Raw genomic sequence first — 9,260 nt, forward strand, 5'->3', positions numbered from 1 at the left:
ATCTGATTTCAAGCAATGTTACAGTGAGACCCTGAAAGAGAATTTCATTTCGTGTTGGTTGCTAAAATATAGCTAGATATGTCACCTTGCCATTCAGTGAAGCTATTACTAAATGTTAACCAGTCAGCCTGAGCTTGTGCTATTTACTTGCGATTTTGTGAACTCTGAACAGAAACTACCAGGCATTTCTTAGGAGCAAGAGCAGCTGAAACTGATACAAGTCAAACAAGATTTGCATTCAGAACCATTTTAATTCCCCCCCCCCAAAAAATGGTCATCAAATGTGTCCACCTGCCTCCAGAAACAAGTGCCCACCCTGAAGAGTTTCGCCATGCTCCCTCTTTCAGTGTTTTTAAAAAACAATTAAAAACACATCTTTTTAAAGAGGCTTTTTAATATTTCACCTGTTGTGTATATCTGGTAGGTTCTTTAGTTTTTAGTTTTTATCATTCTAAGTTTTTAGCTTTAAGAATTTAATTTGGAATTTTAAAAGCTAATTATGATTATGGTTTTAGCTTGGATTTTAAAGTGTTTAATTTGGTTAATTTTATTAGTCTGATTTTATAACTGTTTTATAAATGTTGTGAGCCGCCCCAAGCAGTAATGGAGGGGTGGGGTATAAACTGGAGGGGTGGGGTATAAATATTTCAAATAAATAAAATAATAAATAGACTTGTGTGGGAGGAGTGCTGGTCTTGTGGTAGAAAGCATGACCTGTCCCTTTAGCTAAGCAGGTTCTGCCCTGGTTGCTTCTGAATGGGAGACTTGATGTGTGAGCACTGCAAGATATTCCCCTCAGGGGATGGAGCCGCTCTGGGAAGAGCAGAAGGTTCCAGGCTCCCTCCCTGGCTCCTCCAAGATAGGGCTGAGAGAGATTTCTGCCTGCAACCTTGGAGAAGCCACTGCCAGTCTGTGAAGACAATACTTAGCTAGATAGACCAATGGTCTGACTCAGTATATGACAGCTTCCTATGTATGTTCCTATGATTCTCCTTTCAATTAGACTAGGCTCTCTTGTGCTATAAATTATGAGGCCGTTCTCATAACCAGCTCTCCCTGGGCTAGCACAGCCTTAGTGAGCTCCTCAGCCGGGTAGCTTGGGTGCACACTCTTCTACCTCACCACCCAGCTGTGTGGACACTCGAGCTGCTCGCAGCCGAAGTGTCCATAGAGTGTTCTCTATGAGAACTGCTCAAAAGTTCTCATAAATACATAGCCTTCATTACCTCAGAGGGTCTTTTTCAATACAAAAGACCACTCTTTGGATTAGCCTCTGCAGCTTCTGTATGTCAGCAAATGATGCATGCAATTTTTTGGAACTACAGATGTAAGTGTGACATCACTTACTTTCAGGATGACATTTTAGTGTATGGCAAAACTACTGAGGAGCATGACGCTAAACTGACAGAAGTCTTAAGAAAACTCCGACAACACGGACTCACTATCTCTGCAGAGAAATGTCAGTTTTGCCCACGTTCGGTGATGTTATTGGGACACACGATGAGGCTCTTCTCACAATCAGTGAGAAGAGCCTGGATGGGGTTTGCAGGGAGAGCTGGCTAAGCCTGCTCTTCCCGCAGATGAGCAGTCAGTCTGCTCTGGGCGGCCAAACTGGCTGCCCACACGACTGCCGGCTCCATTACGGAGCCAGCGGGGGCTGGGGGATCAGGGGCTGTGCACCCCCCAGAAGCTCCAGCATGCCCTGCGCAAGCGCACAGGGCATGCTGGAAAGACCCCCCAGCTGGGAGGCTGCTTTTAAGCCTCCCAGTGGAGGATCTACTCATGAGTTGCCATGGCACAGAGCCACGCTGCAGCAACTCATGATCGTAGAGCCCGGGTTAGCGGAGTGCTCGGTCCGCTAACCTGGGCTTAGGGGAGGGTTACTTAAGCGGGTTAACCGCTTGGAGGCCACAGGGCTCGCCTGCGAACCCGGTGGTTCTCATGGTCAGGCGTAATTGGGCTAGGCTCCCCTAGCCCGATTTCGCCTGATCGTGGGAATAGCCTCTATATCTGAGTGGCATAAAACCCCAAACAGTCTTGGTGAATGCTATTCAAGAGGCACCAGAGCCATACAACTAGGATGCACTCTGCTCCTTTTTAGAACTTTGTATTACTCTAAATTTGTTAGACAATTTGCCTTCAAATTGTTGCTTAAATGCTTAAATGCCTCTTAAATGCTTAAGAGCATTGCTTAAATGCCTCTTCTTTTTAAAAAGAATGTAGCATTTACCTGGGATTCATTCTGGAAGGCTAATTTTCAGACTATCAAATCAGCCATTGCTGAAAGCCCTGCTCTCACTTCTTCTGATACCAACAGACACACTATTGTAACCACTCTGAATATAGTGTGGGTGCTGTCAACCCAGCAAAAAGAGGACAGAGAAGTTACAGTTGCATTTGCTTCCAGAGTGCTTACTGCTTCAGAGAAGATGTATTATGACACTGAAAAAGAAGCTCTAGCATGATTCTGGGTGGTAAGGCACTTCAGAATTTACTTGTGGGGCAGAAAATTCACTTCATGGTCAGATCATAAACCCTTATCTTCTTTATTTACTACTTGGAGATCAAGTCAAGCAACTCCAGGAATAGCCAAATAGATGACCAAATAGATGACCAGGATTTTGATTTCCAGGTGGAATATCTTCCAGGTATTCAGAATACAACTGCAGTTTGTTTATCTTGAATTCCACTTCCAGGCCAAGAGAAGATCCCAGAAGAAGAGGATAAAGCAAATAGTTTCATCCCCTCATGGACTGATCATGTCTTCTGAATGGAAAGTAGCCCTCAGTACTGATTAAGTGCTCACTGAACATAAAACTTTCATAACTAATGGATGGCCATGCAAAAATAAAGTACATGAATACCTTCAACCATACATGCACATAGCGAGTGAGCTGTCTCTTCTCTATGAGCTAGTGCTGAGGACTAGTGATGTACATGGAACCGCACCTCTGTGGTCCAGAACTGGGGAGGGGGACTCTTTAAGGGTGGGGGAGGGTTTACTTACCCCTCCCACCGCTTTCCCCCCTCCAGCGCTCCTGGTTTTTAAGGCATTTGGGGTGGCAGGGTTCCTCCCTGCCGCCCCTTCCCCCGTTCCTTGGCTAAAAGCTTCAAAAGGCAGACTGCATGTGTGCACACCATGCGCACGTCACATTTGTACGTCCTGTGCGTCGTGCGTGTGTGCATGTCTGACGGACGCATTGACGTGACGCACGCGGGGCGTGTGCACATGCAGTTTGCCTTTTGAAGCTTTTAGTTGAGGAATGGGGGAGTGGGTGGCAGGGAGGTACCCTGCCACCCCAAATGCCTTAAAAACTGGGAGCGCTGGAGGGGGAAAAGTGGCGGGAGGGGTAAGTACACCCTCCTCTCCCCTTAAACGTCCACCCCCCCCGGTGTCGAACCACCGAACCGGCCCCAGGTCTGGACCGGTCCGGAGGCCCTTAGAATGGGCTCGGGACCAATCCGTGCACATCCCTACTGAGGACTAAGGAGGTGGTGCCAATCTCCTTACAAGCAAAAGTTATTAAAATTGCCCATGAAGGTTACCTGGGTATGAGCTTGACTAAAAAGTGAATCAAAGAAAGTTTTGGGTGGATAGGTACGTAGCTCCTGGAATATGGTCTGGAGGGGCATGCTTCCTAGTTTCTGTCCTACCACCAAGGCCAAAACAGCAGAACTGCCACTGACATTGGCAGAGTCGCTCTTACACCTGGACTTCAGGGTCAAAGTCCAGGGCCTCTACAGCCCTTGGAGCCCCCCAAATCCTCTGTAGTCTGTCCTGCGTGGTGTGGTCACCTGGTGGAGCATGATGATGCTTATTTTCTAGGGGAGGGGGAGGCCTCCAGAGGCCTTGAGGTTCAGGCTCCAAAATTACCTAGGTTAACCTCTGGACATTGGTGAGGGAGGAGAGCATTTCCATCATGCCCTATCCTATAGTGATTCTACATGCCATCATGTTACCTGTTTGTGGAAATTATCTGCTTTGCTCCTACTGCTGAGGCTGAGACAGTCAAAACCTAAGTAAGCATCAATAGGCTGTGAGGCAGTCTGTTTTAAGTTGGAAGATCTACATATGGATTCCAGCCCTGCTAAGATTTTAAATAATTTTATTCAAATATGGTTGTAAGCTGCCTTGATGACCTAAGTAGTGGGAACGTAAAATATAAATTTGTTAGATTAATATATTACTATAATTAACACATTAACCCAAGCATTTACTCACAATTTCAAAAACCAAGTTTGGTTTACTTTCTGCTGCAGCATGTGGTTCATTTGATGTGCTTGAGCCATCACTGTCTCACTTGGAGAGAGAGATAAAGATAAATATTATTTCAAATATGTATATCCTGATTTTCAGTTTATGAAAAAGAAGAGGGGTGTGTGTGTGTGTGTACACACACACACACACACAGAGTCAAAAGCCCATGGGGCAAAGAACAGCTGGGGGTGTGTGTGATTGTGCTCAGCACAAAAGTACAATGGAAGGGGTTAACTCATACTCTCAGCACCATAATCTCATTTCAAATTGGTTGCCCCCAGAAGCTGCATTTCGCCATTTAAAAAGTTGCAGGAAAACTGAGCACTGATCTCACACCATCTTGTCCAGCTGTGTCTTGATATTTTCACTATTTAACAGAATTCCAAGAAGTCTTTCCTGGATAATCACAAGAAGTTCAGATTCTATCACAGGGTAAATGGGATGTGAAGTTAGATTTTTAAAAATATCACTTTTTATTTATTTACAGTTGCCACTGTGTTGTACATTCACCCACTTTGGAGACATCTTTCAAAGTCTGCTTGGATTTTTACACTCCTCAACAATTTAATTTCCTCTGAAAGTTGACTACCCCACTGCTCACTCCTGACTCTAGATTTAGAGTCCATTTGCTCGTAGATTTGACAGCAAGCATAATCTGTATGCCTCCAGTTCACAGAACAGAGTTCATTTGGGGTATATACAAAGATTCTTCCAGCTAATCTCTCAAAAGAAGTCACGTACAAATTAGCCATCAATCATGGTAGTGTTCTTAAGAAGAACAAACTAAACATAAATCAAATCTATACATTAATTTCTGATGACCCACATTAGAATTAGAAGCTTTCATTCTACTATAATTCTGCCCCATAGCAGTTGTCACATTGTGTTGGTACATGTAACAAGCATCATGACAAGTGTCTGTGACAGATATTTAGAATTAGCTGTCAATTTTTGCATTTGAAAAAAGCCGATGTGTTTGAGTTGAATCCTCAAAGTCCTAGCCTGTCAAAGCTGTTATAACTCTATCACATTTTTTAAAAAATAAAACAACACATTATTTATCATTATATCACTTTGGAGCAGAGCGCATTATCAAAAACCATTCTGCCATCATGTCTAAAGTCTGCATTTCCTCACCTAGATATCTTTGCATAAGCTCCATTTAAATCAATGAGATTTTTGTTTAACAGGTGAAAGGTCTGAATTCAAAGAAGGAGGTAGATTTGACTAAGAAACAGAAAAAGGTCAGTAATGTCCATATGTGGTGATGATCCAAGGACTGCCTGAGATCTTCAGTATAGCTCAAAAGAGTTTTGTGGAAGATTTAATCAATGAAGATACTGTAGCTCTCACCTATGAAAGTGATGGATGTTCTCAGAATCTGGTAAAGAATTAAATAGTTGCTTTAGCAAGCCAATGTCTTGTTGTGTGCCTCCAGGCAGGTGCGTGGGAAGGTGGAGGGAGCTTCCTTACATATATGGGGCTCTGGAGAGCTGATGCCTCCAGAAGCAAAAATAACATTTGAGAATACAATGAGCAGTTAAGCCTTCAGGGAAACAACAGCACTTCCATTGTACAATAGAACCCTTTGTTGCAAAGCTCATGGGAAATAAAAGAAGACAGCCCTCTAGTTTCTCTCCGCTTAAAAGATTACCAGATAGTACTACAAAACAAGAGCTGGAATTGCCAGCCACAGGAAATTAAATGGTGTTAGAAAATTTCACCAGTGTTTACCTTTTAAATAAAACATGCAAACAGAGCAGGCAATACATAGGAGGAGAGTCAAGAACTACTGACTGAATCCTTAGGACCCTTTGACTGGAAAAACAGATATTCCTGAGTGCTACCCCCAAGATCCAGTTAAGCAGCTAAAGGTAGGCCAGAGTCAGACTGAGATATTTTGGTGCCTAAACTGGGGGATCCAAATGGCACCTGCCACACACACACACACACACACACACACACACACACACACACATATAACACAAGGCGCAATTCTCTGGGAAGTTCTCCTGCACAAGCATAATTCCAATATAGGTGCCACAATCATTCAGAGCAGGGGTGCTTGAAATAGTGAACACTCCTGCCTGAATGATGAGCAGCATCAAGGCAGTCATACTCCCCTCTCACAAGTGAAACTGCCATATTGATTCTGCCAAGAGAGAAAGGGGAGGTATCGGCACCCTCTCTTCAATCTTGGTGTGCTCTCTGTAACACTGGCCAGTCAGATAGGGACCTTACCATTTGATTGGCTGCATTACAGACAACATGCAGGAGGAGAAAGGGAAGATGCCAACAACTTCCCTTTTTCTCTACTGCTGGTGGGTCAGGCTGCGATTTCCACCGGCATGTCCAGACAAAATTAAGAAGAGTGTGCCAGAGTCACCAACTGCTACCCTGTACTGGCTTCCAGAGTAGGCTTTTCACCCCTTTGAGAGCAGGACACAGTGGGGGTAAGGAATCAGACCCCTTTTGATCATCCTTTCAAACCTCAAATCCCTCCTTTGAGAGGGTCTGAGTATAAAGTTGAACACTCAAGGTGGCCCAATTCATTTCTGGGTTGAGTAGCCTTCCACTTGGCCAATCCATCTGAAATTAATAACAGAAGTAGAAAATCACTACTGGCTTAGCCCCAGAACTACCAGGCTTCTGTGCAGCCCTCGTTTCTCTCTACAGAGTTGATGTGAAACTTTGTGGCCAGTTCATTGATCTGAATTGTCTGTGGCTTTGTGAGTTGATGAGAAACTTTGTGGCTCAGTTCATTGGTCTGAACTGTCTGTCTCTCAGGATGTCATCCTTAACAACAACCAAAGTCTGCAAAATGAAGTGGCATCCAAAGCAACTCTTAAGATATGTGAAATCAAGTCTTTTGGATGAGATTCACCTGTTCTTGCAGATGGCTACTTAATCTGGAGAAAACTTTTCAAACAATTTCCAGAGGTAAAATCTGGCCTATGAAATCTGTGAGACTGATGACATAATTTCATTCAGTCAAGAAAGTTGTTCTTAGGAATATTTGAATTTTGATTTAACAATATAATCTCAAAATTCAACAATTTAATATGGAAATTATTAGAGTAGCAACAGAATATAAGGTCAAATATATTTCTGTTGCCATTAGGACAAGACCTCAGTAACTGAACAGTTAACAGCAAGTATCACTCTGGAAGATCAACAATAAAGATAGGGGTTGCTCTGAAAATAAAGGTGGAATCTGCAGTGTGGTGTGATGATTTTAATACACTGGATTGTTTTTAATGTTTATGGATGCTGTCTTTTAAAGTTTTTAAACTAAGAGTTATATCGTGTATTTTATATTTTATGAAGATCTGTGATTTTTGTTATTTATTTGTCTTATTTTATATGTAGCGTGTGGAAAGGTCTATGGACTAACAAACTGACTACAATAGACTGCGAATTTGGAAATTATTATTCTGGCATGGGTAATTTTCAGTCTGCTAGGAAGGCCAGCCTTGAGTTGCTGTCCGGCTGTTTTTTCTAACTGCCTCTCACATGTAATCACACCCACCACAACTGTATTATCACCTGGTTAATAATAATGTGCTCATTTTTATCTACTTCACTTGAAAACTCCTAAAGGTTTTTCAAGGATGAAATAAGAATTTTTCAGAGTTTTACTGCAGTTGTGTTATGCCACATTTAATACACACGACTAGCTATAAAAGCTAGGATTCAGTAGCATAAATGCTATCATCTTGAGTATTACTGCCTAGCAGTATCTTGAACATAATAGATTGAGGGCACTCTCATGCAGCCCTATAAATCTGAAGTTCTCTGACCCAAGCTGATCGAAACTGCAACCTCACGCTGTAACCACATAGAGCTTGAACATGGCTCTCCCTAAACCCATCATCTTAATCTCCTTTTCAGCACAATTCAATGGAGGGAAGTACAGAAGACACTCCTGTAGTCTACACTAATGCTTGTGGGTTCTAGCAGCTGACACAGTGACACTCTTAGGGATTTTGGGAGCCTGGACCTAAAGGACTTTGGAAGGCCCCCCCCCATGATGCCCCCCAGTAGCGGGGCCAAACCAGTGGTGGCCTATGTCCAGCCACCGCCACAGCCCTGCTCACCCCGCCCCCTACGTCTGACATCAGACACGGGGGTTAGCCACGCCCTTGCATCTGACATCAGACGTGGTGGGCATGGTCTGGCTCCCAAAAGGGGCTGCATGGCCCCATCCGAGAATTAGATTCAGGCCAGTGCTGCGTTCACAGCATGGCCAGGAGCAGTTTTTCCCTGACTTAAAGGCAGGGAGAGCCTCTCCTGGCCACACTGTGAACGCAGCGCTGGCCACCTAACTCCCAAATGGGGCTGCGCGGCCCTGTTCAGGAGCTAGATTGAGGCTGGCGCTGCGTTCATATGGCCATTTAATTCCCGAACGGGGCCACATGGCCACACTCGGGAGCTAAACCAGCCCCCCTGCATCTGATGTCAAACATGGGGGGGCGTGTTGGGGCCTTGAGGCACGGTCCCTGATGGGCGGCGGACTGGGTTCTTTGAACATGGTCACCCAATGCTGGCTACACCCCTGGGCCCCCCTTTAGGGAAATCTGGAAACTGCACTTCATGGCATGCCTGCTACTCTCCTGTCCCTGCGGGCCTCCAGCTGTCCTGGGTGGGCCTCCTCATGTGTTCTGCCATGTGTGCAGCTGACGGGGGTGTGTGAGAGCCGAGCACGCCTCCTCCATGGCAGCTGTGGCATCTAAGCCACTGGTTCCACTGGGCTGGTAGGCCTGTCTGGGCCTGCTGGAGCCCTGAGCACAGGCGAGCCACTCCCGCACACCTGCACAGTGTGAGTCGCGAACATTGCAAGCCCATGAGGTCACGGGCTTGCAATGCTTGTGACTCGCACTGCTCAGGCGCACAGGAATGGCTTGCCTATACTCAGGCCTCCAGCAGGCCCAGACAGGACCACCAGCCTGGAAGGAGCAGTGGCTTAGCTGCCACCATGGAGGAGGCCCGCTCAGCTCTTACC

General features: G+C 45.0%; 1 protein-coding gene across 9 annotated transcripts in view; it reads right to left on the reverse strand.

The window, feature by feature from the left end:
- LOC128345096 (uncharacterized) overlaps window positions 1-9,260 on the reverse strand; it is a 212,356-nt gene that overhangs the window by 201,159 nt on the left and 1,937 nt on the right. For all 9 annotated transcript variants that reach the window (XR_008316264.1, XR_008316263.1, XM_053296499.1 and 6 more), the window contains exon 2: window positions 4,223-4,300. The gene's annotated coding sequence lies outside the window, so the exon portion shown is untranslated. The remainder of the gene's footprint in view (window positions 1-4,222; window positions 4,301-9,260) is intronic.

Source organism: Hemicordylus capensis, chromosome 2, assembly GCF_027244095.1.
Source record: "Hemicordylus capensis ecotype Gifberg chromosome 2, rHemCap1.1.pri, whole genome shotgun sequence".
Lineage (NCBI taxonomy): Eukaryota > Metazoa > Chordata > Lepidosauria > Squamata > Cordylidae > Hemicordylus > Hemicordylus capensis.